This window comes from Papio anubis, chromosome 4 (genome assembly GCF_008728515.1).
Source record: "Papio anubis isolate 15944 chromosome 4, Panubis1.0, whole genome shotgun sequence".
Classification (NCBI taxonomy): Eukaryota; Metazoa; Chordata; class Mammalia; order Primates; family Cercopithecidae; genus Papio; species Papio anubis.
In genome coordinates, this window is record NC_044979.1 from 127,274,280 (window position 1) to 127,290,950 (window position 16,671).

The 16,671-nt window shown below is 39.5% G+C and overlaps 1 long non-coding RNA gene across 1 annotated transcript; it reads left to right on the top strand.

The window, feature by feature from the left end:
- The first annotated feature begins 1,457 nt into the window (after positions 1-1,457).
- On the top strand, positions 1,458-16,321 carry LOC110742387. The gene is made up of 3 exons (XR_002520071.2): positions 1,458-1,751; positions 2,775-2,946; positions 15,933-16,321. It is a non-coding gene; the product is annotated as an uncharacterized LOC110742387 (long non-coding RNA).
- The last annotated feature ends 350 nt before the right edge of the window (positions 16,322-16,671 follow it).

A 16,671-nucleotide genomic window follows, 5' to 3' on the forward strand; every position in this document is an offset into this window, starting at 1 on the left:
AAGGTTCCTTGCCTGGAGCAAGTGTCCCTGGTGCCCCGGACTCTGCGGGCATCCATCAGCACAAAGACCCTCTCCAAGGGGGATGGGCTGGCCCTCCCAGGCCCACCAGCCCGTGGGTCATCCCCCACCCTCACCCAGAACCCAGGGCAGAACCCAGGCACAGAACCCCGGGCAGTAGGCTGCTCTCTGGTGGCCCCAGGGTCTCAGGGTCTGGACAGTCTGTCCCTGGCTCAGGACACATGCCTGGGAATTAGGGTTTTCTCCTCTGCTCTTGCATCTCCTGGGTAAACCAATAATGATCCCCAGCCCACTCCCGCCGCTCCACTCATGTCTCAACGTTCACATCCACGGAAAAGGCGCCGGTGAGGGTGACCTTTCCAGGAAGCCACAGCCCATGCCCACCCCTGCAAAGCTCCGAAGTCGTGCGCGGGCAGGACAGGCAGCAGATTTTCCCAAGAGCAGCTGAACTGCGCTCTGGTTGGAGAGGGCAGCAGCACAATGGACAGCGTCTGGACCACAGGCCAGTTACCACAGCAGCTTAGGAAAGCAGGCGGCTCCCTGGGCTGAAGGAGGCACGATGCTCCGGAAAGACCCCGGGTGCAGGTGGGAGAGGAAACCGAGCTGAGGAGCAGGAGGTGGGGTGAGGATGAGACCTGCCCGATTTGGGCAAGGGCGAGGTGCACTTCGCAGCGTCACACCCTTCTCACTACCCAGCCCAGACCTGCCCCTCAAGTCCCTCTGCGGACTCGCTCCCCTCAGCCAGGGGTGGCACAGAATCAGTGGCCAGCATGGCTTTGGAAGCGGAGCGGTGCACGCAGCCCTGCCCCTCCCTCCGGGGCTGCGCACCATCTGACACATGCTAGGATTCTAGTCCGGTAGCCCCGAGACCAACGGCCAGAAGCGGTTAAGAAACTACTACACCCCGCCGAGCGCGATGGCTCACGCCTGTAATCCTACCACTTTGGGAGGTCCTTAGGTCAGGAATTCGAGACTAGCCTGGCCAACATGGTGAAACCCCGTCTCTACTAAAAATACAAAACTTAGCCGGGCGTGAGGGCAGGCGGCTGTAATCCCAGCTACTCGGGAGGCTGAGGTGAGAGAATCGCTTGAACCCGGGTGACAGAGGTTGCAGTGAGCCGAGATCGCGCCATTGCACCCCAGCCTGGGCGACAAGAGCAAAATTCCATCTCAAAAAACAAAGAAAGAAAAAAACAAAAAGCAAAAACACTACTACTCCCAATATGCCTGGTGAGGAGCGCACCGCACTGCCACTCCCTGAACGTACCCACTCCATTCCCAAGCCCCAATCCCAATGCATGCTGGAATTGTAGTCCGGTAACCCTGTGACCAACGGCCGGAAGTGACTCGGAGACTACTTCTCCCAGCATGCCCGGCGAGGCGCGCACCGCGCTGCCCCTCCCTCCTGGGACACGCACCGCCTCCAATCCTGGTTTACGCTGGGCCTGTAGTCCCGCAGTCCTACGAGCAACAGGCTGCGAGCGAATAAGAGACTACAGCTCCCAGATACAGATACATCGAGCAGAGGTCCCTCCTCCTCCGCTTCCCTCCAGGCGTCCCGTGCAGTTTGGCGGTGTGTAGGGGAGCTTGGCTGTTTCTAAACCTCTCCTGCCTGCCAGGAGACAGCTTAACCAGGGCCGCTGGTCTCACCTGGTAATTGTGACATCTCGTTCCCCAGCATTCCTGCTTCAGGACTTGTTTTGAAAGCTTGATTTCACGAAGACCAGCAAGAGGTCTGCAGCCTCGCCTAGTCTCCTCTGTAGGGTTGCCAGGGATGCCATAGTAACGTTCGTCCTCCCGGAACTGGGCGCACCCCTCCTTTCCCTTCCTGCCTCTCCCCCACAGCCCTGCGCCTTCTTCTCGCCCATCCCTTTCCATGACCCTTCGGACATGCTCAGTGCAGCCCTTCCCTATAGGTGGGACTTAAGGCCCATGGGCCTGGCAGTTCTCTGGCGTCTTTCGATCCGGTGTGAGCTGCTCCCTCCTGAGTGTCTGAAATCATCAGTTCACTACCTGACGTGAAAACACCTAGTCCCTGGTAACCTGACACTTCCATTTCAAGGTCACCTAAATTTAGCTCTATCTCTCTGAGCTGTCACAAATCCGCCTATGCTCCTCAGGAGCGCCCCTTGGACCTTGGGCTGGCTGCATGGCCCACGCCTGGGTCAGGCCTCTCACAGGGACGCTCCTGCCACTGTAATAAAGAGGAGAAAATGTCACAGGGAAAAGGCCTGACCCTGCTGCATCCAGTCAGGAAACAGCCATAGAGAAGGCAACCCCTAAGTCGCTTTGGGAGCTGCATCTACCACTTCTCTGCCCCCCACCCAGGCTGGTTCCTAGGCCTTGGGGTCCTAGTGTGGACCTCCCAGCCGTAATTAATGCAGGTGCAGGACCAGAGGGCCCCTTGGTCCCTCCCAACACATGAGGCAAGTTTGTGTGGTGAGGTCATGAACAGTGTCTACATTTTCGCTGTGAATAGGCCTCCCTTGGAAAATCTTTTTTAAAAATTCTTATTAATAAGGTAATTCATTATGATTTTTGAAAAAATAAATGTTTAAAAATGTTCTGCATACATGTTAATGTAGGTTAGGCCATCCGAAAGACAAAGCAAACCTCGACATTAAGTCATGGGCTAGGATTCTACAAATGAGAAAAATCTTTTATTAATCCTTTTAAAATATCCCTTTGGACCACTATTAATAATTTGCTGGTGGAGCTTAACCGTGGTAATTCCCTTAATTCATTTTCCCATTTAGTTTTTCAGATTAACTCTAAGTACTCCATGACTGCATGCTTCGGAAGCTGTCATAGGCACAGCCTCAGATCTGTGCAGGGCGGATGCACAAGAGCAGAATCTCCGTGGACGTCTTTCTGGAGCATCAATTTTACTGCAAGATTTTGAAGAAACACATTTAATTGATTTCCAAGGTGAGAAATTAAACCTCAAAAACTAGACTGGAAAGTTTTCTGCACCTGACATAACAGACTTTCTTCAGAAGAAAATTCTAAGGAGAACATATTTTCCGTTATTATAAATAGTACAAATGAGAAATCATAGCAAGTTACCTGAAAATGCTGCCCTGGCAGTTTCCTAAATCACAATATGGCCTGGGTATGGTTTTAGGTATGTTTTCTTTTTGGGGTGTGTTCACCTTTTGGATATAAAAATTAGGTTTTTTGACCACATCTTTCAAGTTTTCTGCTCTTAGTAGTTTATTTACTTTTGTGCCATATTTAATTTTTCTGTGTCTTCCTCTCCTTCTCAGACTCAGTTGTTCCACAAGTCTCTAAAGGCTCTGTTCATTTTCTTCAAACTTGTTTCATGTTGGATGATTTCTATTGCTGTCTTCTGTTTCTACTCTGTGGATAAGCTCAAGGGGTGTGTGTGTGTGTGTGTTTTCCATTTCATTATTTTTCTATTTGGTTCTTTTTATAATTTTCATTTCTCTGCTGAGGTTCCACATCGGATAATTCATTATGAGAATATTTTCCTTTACCCTCATGAACATACTCATAGGAGCTGATTTTAAATCCTTGTCTGCTGATCTGACTACATCATCTTGCTTTTTATCTTGTGTATACATTTTCATCTTTCTTCACACATTTCATGAATTTTAATGTGTTCTATGAGTTTCTGGTAGTTATAGATACTCTAAATTCTGCTGTATTCTTTTGAAGAACATTGTTATTATTTGAAGAAGGAGTTAATTTGACTGGATTCAAACTGCAATACCTATCTCTCCTGCAGTGGGCACAGCCGAAATCCTCATTCAGTTCTTACACACATATGTATTTTATATAGATGTGTGTTTCTATGTAACTGTATATAATATATTATGCAGATGTTTTCACTGTTACACGTGAGAGTGTTAGTTCAACAACCTTCTCCAGTATTACTGGAAGCCAGAATCTTAGTTTTGTTTGCTTACTGGATTTTATATAAATGAAATAATATAGTATGGATACTTTTGTATCTACTTTCTTTTATGCATCATTTTATTTGTGATATTCATCCTTGCTGTTGCAGATAGCTGTAATTTGTTCATTTTAAAAAGCATTTTTTACACTGTGGTAAAACATACATAAAATCAACCACTTGAAGCATTTTTCAGTGTGAAGTGTGGAGGAATTAAGCACATTCACATTGTTTTGCAACCACCATCCTCATCCACAGGGAACATTTTTTATTGTGCAAAACTGACTTTCTGTACTCATGAAACAACAGCTCCCAGTTACCCTCCCTCTAGCCCCTGGGAAGCACTCTTATAATTAGTGTTTCTATGAATTTAATTACTCTAAATACCTCATGTGAGTGGAATCATACGGTGTTTGTCATTTTGTGACTGGTTTATTGTACTTAGCACAATGTCCTTAAGATTGATCTATGTGGTAGCATGTGTCAGAATTTTCTTACTTTTGCTAAGTGAATAATATTCCACTGCATGTAAAAACCACATTTTGTTTACCTATTTATTGATTGATGTTGAGGATTCAAGGAAAGCTTTGGTTGCTTTCACGTTTTGGCTATTGTGAATAATGCTGCTACGAACCAGTGTATGTATATCTCTTTGTGTGCCTGCTTTCATGTCTTTTGAGTATATCCCAGAAGCAAGATTGCTGGATCATAGGGTAATTATATGTGTAATTTTTTTGTTTGTTTGGTTTCTTTTTGTTTGTTTTTCCAAGACAGAGTCTTGCTCTGTTGCTCAGGCTGGAGTGCAATGGCATGATCTCAGCTCACTGTGATCCTCTGCCTCCCAGGTTCAAGCGATTCTTCTGCCTCAGCCTCCTGAGTAACTGGGATTACAGGTGTGCACCACCACACCTGGCTAATTTTTTTGTATTTTTATTAGAGACATGGTTTCACCATGTTGGCCAGGCTGGTCTCAAACTCCTGACCTTGTGATCCACCCACCTTGGCCTCTCAAAGTGCTGAGATTACAGGTGTGAGCCACCACGCCCGGCCTATATATGTAATGTTTTTAGGGACCACCATACTGATTTTCATGGCAGGTGTGGCATTGTACATGCCTACCAGTAGTTTACTAGGTTTCTAATCACTCCACATCCTCATCAACACTGTTATTTTCTATTTTTTGATAGTAGCTATCCTAATGGATGTGAAGTGATAGCTCATTGTAGGCTTGATTTGCATTTTACTAATGATTAGTTCTCTTGAGTATTTTTTCATATGCTTTTTGGCCATTTTACACCTTCTTTAAGAAATGTCTATTCAAGTCCTTTGCCCATTTTTGAATGAGGTAGTTTGTGTTTTTTGTTGTTGTTGTTGAGTTATAGCAGTTCTTTATATATTCCAGATATTAATCTCTTATCAGATGTATCATATGCAAATATTATCCGTGCTGTGCATTGCTTTGTAATACTGTTGATAATGTCATTTAATTTGTAAAACTTTAATTTTATTTCATAAAGTCCAATTTGTCTATATTTTTCTCTTGTTGCTTGTGCTTTGGGTGTCCTATCCCAGAAATCATTGCCAAATACAGTGCCAAGATGTTTTCTACCTGTATTTTCTTCAAGAATTTTGTAGTTTAAGCTCTTACATTTAGATATTTGATCCATTTTTATTTGTTTATAGTGTAGGGTAAAGAACCAAATGCATAATTTTGCATGTGGATATCCAATTTCCCCAGCACCAATTGTTGTAAAGACAGTCCTTTCCCATTCAATGATCTTTACATCCCCATCAAATATCATTTGACCATATAAATGAGGGGTTATTTATAAGCTGTTTGCTATTCTGTTTGTCCATATGTGTGTCTCTATGCCAGTACCACACTATTTTGGAACTCGGTGGTAAGTTTTGAAAGAGTAAGTATGAATTTTCTCACAGTGCTCTTCTTTTTCAAGATTGTTTTGACTATTCAGGGTCCCTTAAGATTCCATATGAAATTTAGGCAGGGTTTCTCTATTACTGCAAAAGAGTCTTTGGGATTTTTACCTTCTTGGTTACTTCCACAGGATTTTATTCTTTTGGATGCTATTGTAAATGGGATTGTTTGCTTAGTTTCCTTTTCAGATTATTCATTATTACTGTGTAGAAACACAAGTGATTTTTATCTGTTGATTTTATATGCTGCTACTCTGCTGAATTTATCAGTTGTAATATGTTTTGTGTGTATGTATTAAATCTCTAGAGTTTTCCGCATAAAATTGTATGATCTGTAAGCAGGGTTCATTTTACCTCTACCTTTCCAATTTGGATGCAGTTTATTTCTTTGTAATTCTTAATTGCTCTGACTAGACTTTTAATACTATGGAGAATAGAAATGGCAAAAGAAGGCACATTTGCCTTGTTCCTGAGCTTGGAGGAAAACCTTTCTGTCTTTTACCCTGAAGGACATTGTTTGCTCTTGGTTTTTAATATATGGATTTCACGATGATAGTGTTTTTTTTGTTTTGTTTTTTAATCCTAATTTGTTGAGTGTTTTCACCATGAAAAGATTTTGAATTTTACAAAATACTTTTTTTCTGCATCCAGGTGATTATTTTTTTCTTTATTTTTAATATGTATGTGTTGACCAATTTTCATGTGTTAAAAACATTCATATGCCAAAACAGGCTTGCATTCTAAGAATAAACCCACTTGGTCCTAGTGTATAATTTTTCTAATATACTGCTGAGTTTTGTTTGCTCTAATTTTGCTGAGGAGTTTTGTATCAATGTTTCTTTAGGAACAATTCATTTGTAGTTTTCTGTAGTATCTTTGTCTGGCTTTGGTATAGGATAGTGCTGGCATCATGGAATGGGTTTAAAACTGATCTCTCTCTCTCTCTCTTTTTTTTTTTTTTTTTTTTTTACAGAGTCTTGCTCTGTCACCCAAGCTGGAGTGCAGTGTCATGATCTTGGTTCACTGCAACCTCCACCTCCCAGGTTCAGGCAATTCTCCTGCTTCCACCTACTGAGTAGCTGAGATTACAGGCGCCCACCACCACCCTGGCTAATTTTTGTATTTTTAGTAGAGACGGGGTTTCACCATGTTGGCCAGGCTTGTCCTGAACTCCTAACCTCAGGTGATCCATCTGCCTCAGCCTCCCAAAGTGCTGGGATTACAGGCATGAGCCACTGTGCCCGGCCTCCTTTTCTTTTTCTTTTCTGTTGATTTCTACCACTTTGCTATTTGTGTTTGGTATACCTTACAGCTTTTTGCTTGATATTTTCTACATTACTTTCTTCTTTTGTGTTTGGTTGGTTTCTTTTAGTGAAACATTTTAACTTTTATTTTTCTTTGTGTATATTCTATTGCTTTTCTTTGTGATTACCATAATGGGGATGACATTTAACATCTGAATTTATTTATTTTAATTGCTACATGATACTATATTCAATTATGTAAACACAGTATAATTTTTAATTCTGTTATACATTTGATAGTCCTCATTGGGATACTTAATATACTTTGTCTTTTAGATAAGTATTAAGATTACATAAACGTTGAGTGGAAAGTACAGAGTTTCCATGTATTCTCTCCCCCTACCCAGCTTCTCCTCTATTATTAACATCTTGCATCAGTGTGGTGCATTTGTTTACTGTTAATGAACTAATATAGAAAAGTTGTTATTGGGTGGGAAGGGGGTGAGGAATAAAAGACTACAAAGTGGATGCAGTGTATACTGCTAGGGTGACGGGTACACCAAAATCTCACAAATCACCACTAAAAACGTACGTCTCCAAACACCACCTGTTTTCCAATAACCTATGGAAATACATTTTAAACAAGGAAAGTACTATTAACTAAAATCCATAGTTTGCATTAGGATTCATGTTTTCTGTTTTACATTCTATGGATTTTGACAAAAGCATAATGATATAACACATATTCACCATCACTACATTATAAAGAATAGTTTTATTGTGTTAAAATATTCCCTGTCCTCCACCTATTCACGACTCCCTTCTTCCCCTCAAACTTCTGGAAACCACAGATCTTTTTTCCCTCTGCATGCTTTTGCCTTGCACAGAATGTCAAATGGTTGGAATCATATAGTATGTAGCCTTTTCAGACTGGCTTCTTTCACTTAGCCATGTGCATTTAAGGTTCTTCATGTCTTTTCAAGGCTGGACAGCTCATTTCTTTATCAGTGAATGATGTTCTGTTGTATGGTTGCACCAGAGTTAGTTTATCCTTTCACCTATCATCCCACTAAGGGATCTTAGTCTGTTGCATGTTTTGGCAATTACATATGAAGCCACTCTAAATTTTCATGTACGGATTTTTGTGTAGATGCAAGTTTTCACCTCTTTTGAATGAAGGCCAATAAGTGTGATTGCTGGATTGTATGTAAGTGTATATTTAGCTCTGTAAGAAACTGGCAAACTGTCTTCCAAACGGGTCATAGCACTTTGCATATTCACCAGCAATAAATGAGAGCTCTTGTTACTCTACATCATCACCAGCATTTAGTGTAGTGAGTGTTTGGAATTTTAGCTGTATCAATATGTGTGTGGCAGTATGTCATTGTTATTTTAAATTTTAATGCCCTAGTGGTATATGGTGCTGAGCATCTTTTTGCCTGCTTATTTGCCATGCTTATATGTTCTTTAGGAAGGTATATTTTTGGACCTTTTGCTATTTTATATTGGGTTGTTACTTTCTTACTCTTGAGTTTTAAGAGTATTTTTTCTTTTTGCATATTTTGGATACCAGTCTTTTGTTAGTTATGTGTTTTGCAAATCGTTCCTCCCATTCTGTGACTTGTCTTTTTATTCTTTTAACAGTGTCTTTTGCAGTGAAGAAATGTTATTTTTAATATAGTTCAACTTAGCAGTTTTTTCTTTCACCAGTTATGTTTTTGGTGCTGTATTAAAGGAGGCAAACCCAAGGTAATTGAGATTCTGCTCTATGTTATCTTCCAGGAGTGTTGTAGTTTTTCATTTTATATAGGTCTGTGATCCATTTTGAGTAAGTTTTTAAAAATTGTAAAGTCTGGGTTTGGGAATTTTTTCCCCTTTTTTTCATCATGCATGTGGATGTCCAGTTTTTCCAGGACTGTTTGTTGAAAAATCATTTTTTCTTAATCGAATTGCCTTTGCTGTTTCCTCAAAGGTAAGCTGACTATATTTGTGTGGGTCAGTTTCTGAGCTTTCTCTTTTTTTTCCATTGATCTGTTTCTTTAGTCTTTGACCATTACCACATTGCTTTCATTGCTGTAGCTTTACAGCAGTTCTTAAAGTTGGATAGTGTTATTCCTTTCACTGTTCTTTTAAATATTTTCTTGACTATTCTTGGTCCTTTGCCTTTCCATATAAACTCTACAATCAGTTTGTCAATATACACAAACTAAGTTTGTGTAATTTTGATTGGGATTGCATTGAATATGTTGATGAAGTTGGGAAATACTGATATGATATTTTAACAAGGTTTAATCTTTCTATTCTTGAATGTGGATTATCACTCTAGTTATTTAGATCTTTGACATTTTAAAACACAGTTTTCTTCATATAGATCTTACATTAATTTTGTTAGATTTGTAACTAAGTATTTTATGGTCATTAGTGCTAGTGTAAACATCATTGTGTTTTTAATTAAAAATTCTCATATTACTAATACGTAGAAAAGCAATTGATGGTTTTATATTAATCTTGCATTCTGCAAAGTTGCTATAATTGCTGATTATAATTGGTTATTCTAAGAGTTTTGTTTTGTGATCCTTTGGGATTTCTGCATAGGCAATTATATCATCTGTGAAAAAAGGCAGTTTTATTTTTTCTTTTCCAATCTATGTACCTTTTCTTTTTTTGTCTTATTGCATTAACTAGGCCTTATAGTATGATGTTGTATAAAAATGGTGACAGGAGATATATTTGCCTTGCTCCTGATCTTAGCAGTAAGGCAGCTAGTGTTTCAGCATTTAGTATGAGCATAGATGCAGAGTTTTTGTAGATATTCTGGGGAGGCTTAGGCAGGAGAATCGCTTGAACTCTGGAGGTGGAGGTTGCAGTGAGCTGAGATGGCACCACTGTACTCGGGCCACAGAGAGACTCCGTCTAAAAAAAAAAAAAAAATTGGCAAGTGGCACATTTTCACAGACCAGAAGAGTGGAATTGTAACAAGCACTCTGATAGAAAATCATAGTTCTTTCCTGCAACTGTCTTTTAAAAATACTGTGATTTCCAGAAAAGAAAAAAAAAGATATAATAGGTTATAAATTCATTGGAGAAGAGAGAAAATAAACAATCCCCAGAAGTAAATTGTCAGCCAGTTTCAAAGTAAAATGTAGACACATTATGCTTGCTCTTTCTGAATAATTTTGCAGCCCAGGGGAATAGGAGCTTCTGTCACTGCAGAACCAGGGTCACCTGTGGAAAGTCCCTGGTGAAGCCAGCTCCTTTCCAGCCTGTTCCTCAGGCCCAGCAGTAATGAGTTCTTCCTCCAAGTCATTCAGTTGGCTGGTAGCAAACCCTGATAATATGTGGGATGGTAGTTGCTTTTGACCTTAGATTTTAATAGAAATTCTTGATGAAAAGTCTTCAAGACTTACAAGCGTGACCCTCACTTCAGTCAGTGAGTCTGCCCCAGAGGTCCTTGATTCAACATATAGAAATGGGCATTTTGAGCATGTTCTTAAGGCTGAGGTGCAGCCCTATGGCATAGCCTCATTCTGGAAGAAGCCCAAGTCCCACCCTGAGCTCTCTGTCTCCCATATCTGGTCTTATCAGGAAGGAGAGAAGCCCAGAGACCCCTGCACTTGGGGATCAGCCATAGGAGCTGCTTCCTGGGTGGGGAGATGGGAGCTAGCAGCTCAGAATGGGGCCATAAGGTAAGTTCCAAACAGCTCTGTCACAGAGAGTGTCAGCAGAACTTTGTGACATCAATTGCAAAGAGAGGGAGCATGTGAAGGACAAAGCCCTGAATGATGACATAGCCCATTCTGGGAAAAGGAAGAAATTAGCATCCTGAGGCTCTCCCGCCTTATTACCCAATTGCACTTACTCTCAGAGGCTCCTGCCTGAAATATAGACATTATTCCCCCTAAAAGTTTAACCCAGAAATATGTGTGAGTTATCATTCAAGTGCACAGAGGTCTCTACTTTCTTCCTCCTTAAATGATACTTTTGTTTGTTCTTTTTAATTTTTTTAAATGTTACTTTTAATACTAATACAGGCATCAAAATTTTTACCTCACATACAGGAGACACAAGAAATAGGGCTTCAACACTGAGTTAATGAAAAATAATACAAGATATTCATGTTCCTTCACACCATACATTTTCAACAGCATTTTCATTGTTCTTTGGGTGTTATAACATCCATGCTTAAGCAGCCAAGCAAGCATCTCATTAATCTTTACTAATCATTCCAAGAAAAGGCAAGTATACTCCCAAACGATAGTCAAAGGATGTGAAATGTAGGGAGTGAGGGAAGAGAAGGTGGTAGTTGGAGGTTCCAACATTCAGTCAGGTTTTAATGTACTTATTTTTTTGTCCCAGTATACAATGTTATTATTTTTATTTTTGTTGGTATCTTTTTTCAGTTTTATTTTGGTTTTGATGGACAAATAGTAATTTACGTATTTATTGTGTACAATGTGGTGTTTCCAGACACGCATACATTGTGCAATGATCAAATCAAGGTGACCAGCATACTCACCACTTTAAACATGCATTATTTCTTTGTATTGTAAATATTCAAAATTTAACAAACAAATGGGAAGGCAGAACATTGAAGATCAGTACAAAAAATCTTGAAAAAATCTGAGGTAATTTGCACTCAAGAGAAGTTAATATTTCTGGGGGCAATCTTACCATGTCATACTATTTTTAAAACAAGCAAACAAAATAAATAAGTGCAACTTTAAATTTATTTATTTTTAGAAAGTTTTAAATCAAACCTATGTACTTCAATGCGATGTAGATATTCACTGTTTGCAAAATAGTTAACTTGGAAACACTGCTTCCTTAATACATTTGCATTGCTATAAAGGAATACCTGAGGCTGAGTAATTTATAACAAAAAGAGGCTTATTTGACTTATAATTCTGTAAGCTGTAGAAAAATTATGGCACTAGCATCTGCTTCTGGTAAGGGCCTCAATAACTTCCAGTCATGATGGAAGGGAAAGGAGAGCTGATGTCACATGTGTGAGAGAAGGAGCAAGAGAGAGAGGGAAAGAAGGTGTCAGACTCTTTAACAATCAGATTTAACAGAACAGTAATAAATAGGGTAAAAAGTCACTCATTATTGCAAGGGTGCCACTAATGAGGAATCCATACCCGTGACCCAAACACCTCCCCCCAGATTTTACCTTCCACGTTGGGGATCACATTTCAACATGAGATTTAGAAAGGAGAAATATAAAGACTGTGTCAACTACTAAGAAACTACATATATATTTCTGTTTGGATAATAACTATGGGAAAAGGAGTTGCGTGGCAGTGTAATCAGTCCATTTGCTTTCAAACAATTTAATCATGGCGGAAAACTTCTACTTTCCCTAAACAAAATCATAGAAAGAACTGTTTGCCTAATAGAATCATAGCTCACTGCGACCTCAAACCCCTGGGCTCAAGCATTCCTCCATTCCTCCCACCTCAGCCTCTTGAGTAGCTTGGACCATAGGCACGTGCTCCCATGCTCGGCTAATTAACACAAACAAAAATAAATGTGTAGAGATGAGGTTTCACAATGTTTCCCAGCCTGGTCTTGAACTCCTGTGCTGCATCCCGTCACAGCCTCCCAAAGTGTTGAGATTATAGGTGTGAGCCACTGTGCCCAGCTCCAGAGTTGTTAGTACCTAAGATACATGATGTTTTAGGTACAATTCCAAGACATTTTGTGTATATATTTAATAACAATGAGTTTAATATGTAACTCGGAGTTTCATGTAAATGAGACATTGACACCTTTATAATCATATTAGGTGACATTTAAAAGATTATAGAGGCCAGGCACAGTGGCTCATGCCTGCAATCCCAACACTTTGGGAAGCCAAGGTGACAGAATCACTTCAGGTCTGGAGTTTGAGACCAGCCAGGGCAATGGTGAGATTCCATATACAGAAAATAATGTAAAAATTACCCAGGCGTACTGGCATGCACCTGTCCTAGCTACTTGGGAAGTGGAGGTGGAAGGATTGCTTCAGGCCAGGTGTTTGAGGTTACAGTGAGCCATGTCTGCACCACTCCAGCCTGGCTGACAGAATGAGAGCCCACTTCTAAAGCAAACAAAAGCCATAGAAACAACTGTTCTGGAATAAAACAAATAAATGAATATAAAAAGTGTTCAATAACTTTTAAAAGATTTGAATCATCAGGGAGACAAATAAACAGTATTTTGGGGCACTAAAAAGTAGATGAAAATAATTCCCAAGTGCCAAAGAAAATTGTTGAAAATTCCAGGGATTTAGGCTTGAAAATGTATTATTAACTCCATGAAAGCAGAAATTCTACAAGTAATATTTTCTATATATTATGAAATATAGAAACTATCAGTTAAAGTGTAACCAACCAAAGAATAAAGAAAATCTGTAACAAATAATAATATCTAACCACATATTAATATTTTTTTTGAGATGGAGTCTTGCTCTGTCTCCCAGGCTGGAGCGCAGTGGTGCGATCTCGACTCACTGCAACCTCTACCTCCTGGGTTCAAGGGATTCTCCTGCCTCAGCCTCCTGAGTAGCTGGGATTACAGGTGTGTGCCACCACGCCCAGCTAATTTTTTGTATTTTTAGTACAGCGGGGTTTCACCTGTTGGCCAGGTTGGTCTTGAACTCCTGACATCAAGTGATTCACCCACCTTGGCCTCCCAAAGTGCTAGGATTACAGGCGTGAGCCACCATGCCCAGCCCCTACATCTTAATTTTAAAAACTCTTTTAAATACCAAAGTAAGTAGGAAACCCAAATGAGATCATGTTGACAAAGTCAGAGTATTGCTAAGGAGGAAGCACCTCATCTGGAGCCAAAGGACCTAAATTCACATGATTAATTCTACTAACATTATCTTAATATTAAAGAAAAACAATAATTCTGGCCATAAGCATGTACTATTTCATAACGTGGAGGACTGTATTTTGTTAAATTTTTGCAAAATATGAATATACATTCAAGTTTTAATAAAATTACACTGCACAAATAATTTCCACGTATGGCAGATATTGATGGTGGAGTTCTAAATGAAGAAAATTGGAATTTCTTATGAGACATTCTGCAACAAAATATCAACATGAAATATTTTACTTATGTATTAAATGTGAACATTTGATGCTTTAGAACAAAAATATATTTACAGATCTTATTTGATGCACACATCAAAACATACTCAGAAGTTACAAGAATTCATAACATACCCAACAAAACTAATAGGACAAGATGGGACCTTTCCAGGACCAGAAGTAAATTAAAAGAACCCACAGGGGTGATCAAAGTAAGAAACCAGTGCCCCCTTCAGCTACTGGATGATCACAGGGACCTCAAGGTTTTGGGAATTATTCAGCTGCCTTCTTGGAAGAAACAAAGAAAAGTCTTGACTAAAGTTATTCCATGTAAAATCTCTCAAATAGAAAAAATTATTTTCAAATTGTAATTTCTTATATGCTGTAAAGTACACAATAAGCTACCAAGGTGAAGGTTTAGAAGAAATTAGACATCACATAAATGTCAGATATGGAAAATGCATTTAAAATGTTTAAGTGAAGTAAATGGAAAAAAGTAGAAAATGAAAATAATGTTGACAAAGCAAAAAATTATAAACCCAGCAAGCATATTTGGAAAAGAACCAAAAAGAAATTGAACAATTGAAAATTAAGTACGTTTAATGCACAATGTACTTCTAATAAAAAGATTAGAATAAGTAGAATAAATATCACCAGATCAAAAGTAAGGTAATAAAATATGAATATACCTATTAAAATAGAATAAAGATAACTTCACTAGAATATATAAATATAAATCACAAAATAATTTATAAATTTCTAAAATTTAAAACCAGAAACAAATTCATAAATGCATTATTGCACTATCACAAAAATATATAAAAATACTATTCAGCATAAGTAACATTCAAACTATAACATACTAAAGAAAAGAAAAAATCATAAAAGCTTTGATAAAGAAGAAAGAGGCTGGGCACGATGGCTCATGTCTGTAATCCCAGCACCTTGGGAGGCTGAGGAGGGTGGATCACCTTAGGTCAGGAGTTCGAGACCAGCCTGGCCAACATGATGAAACCCTGTCTCTACTAAAAATACAAAAATTAGCCAGGTGTGATGGCAGGCTCCTGTAATCCCAGTTACTTAGGAGGCTGAGACTTGAGCCTGGTAGGTGGAGGTTGCAGTGAGCCGAGATTGTGCCATTGTATTCCAGCCTGGGTGACAAGAGTAAAACTTTGTCCGCACCCCCCCGCCCCCCACCCCGCCAAAAAAAGAAAGAACTGACAAAAGTAAGTGCAAAATCTCCAAAGCCAGAAAACAGACAAGTAGTGCTGAGAGAAATTATTACTGTTCCTGTAATAGAATATCTAGCTAAAATATGTTTAGTGAATAAGAGTAACTAAAAGTAACCTAAAGTATTTTGAGAAGTAAAAAAAAAAGTAATACATTGGTAGATTTTATGAACAGCAGGAGCTTCTTAAGAGTATACCTTAAGAAGACAGAAAAGTTTCCTTCTATAAAGTTCACAGAATTGAAATAAGATGTAAGAAACTTCTAAAACATGTGGGACATCAAGTCATTGTGGAGATCAAACTTAAAAAAAAAACACCCAAGTTTTTGGCAGTATCAGTTTCAAAATTCTTTAGATATAATACAAGTATAATTTTACACATTTTAATTAAATAAATAAATTATCTGCTCCTCGAGTAATTTAACTGATGGCAGAAAAAACCATTTTTCAGAGAATTATTTCTGTTATCAATTTGTTTGAAATATATGACACTTCTGTTGTATATTTTCCAGAATATTTATTATTCTTCTGTCTGTACTGAGGAGCACCAAAGAACTGATCATGGCACAGACATTCACCACAAGACGCTGAACTCGCCAGGGGATTGGGCCATATGCCCATAACATTGCAGAGGAGAATGAGATTATGAAGTCCACCCAGGACATGACCACAAAGAAACTTACCAGCAGCAGTACGGTCTGGGTGGCTTTTTTTTTCAGGGGAAGCTCCTGGGGAAAAGCCACGGCTGCGAAGGTGGTGGGATCGCCTCTGATGCCTGAATAAGAGAATCACCATGTAGGCACTTGAGAGCAACCAGCATTATTCCTACAAGAAAGACATCCCTGGATATTGTCAGAATAAAAATCATGCCCCTGAAAATGAAGCCCATGGGGTAAATTGAGCTTGCGTATCTATATTCAGCACATATGTCTGGGTCACATTGGAAGCAGCTACAGTGTAGAAGATCCTGTTACTACTGAAAGTTGAGGAACCATAAGAAGAAGGAAACACAGATAATGTAATTTGCGGATTTATGTTTAAATCTTGCCAACCAGGAGGTGCTGGAGCTGGTGGTGATGGCCTGGAACATGCTCAGGAGGCAGGTGGTGCAGATGGAGAGGCCCCGCATCACCCTGCTCAGGTAGAAAAGTGCCTTACACTTGAAGTCCCTCTGGAAGTTTAATGACTCCAACAGGTTTGGAGACCCCAATAATAGTGCAGTGAAGAACTTCACTATGTGGATGAGGGACA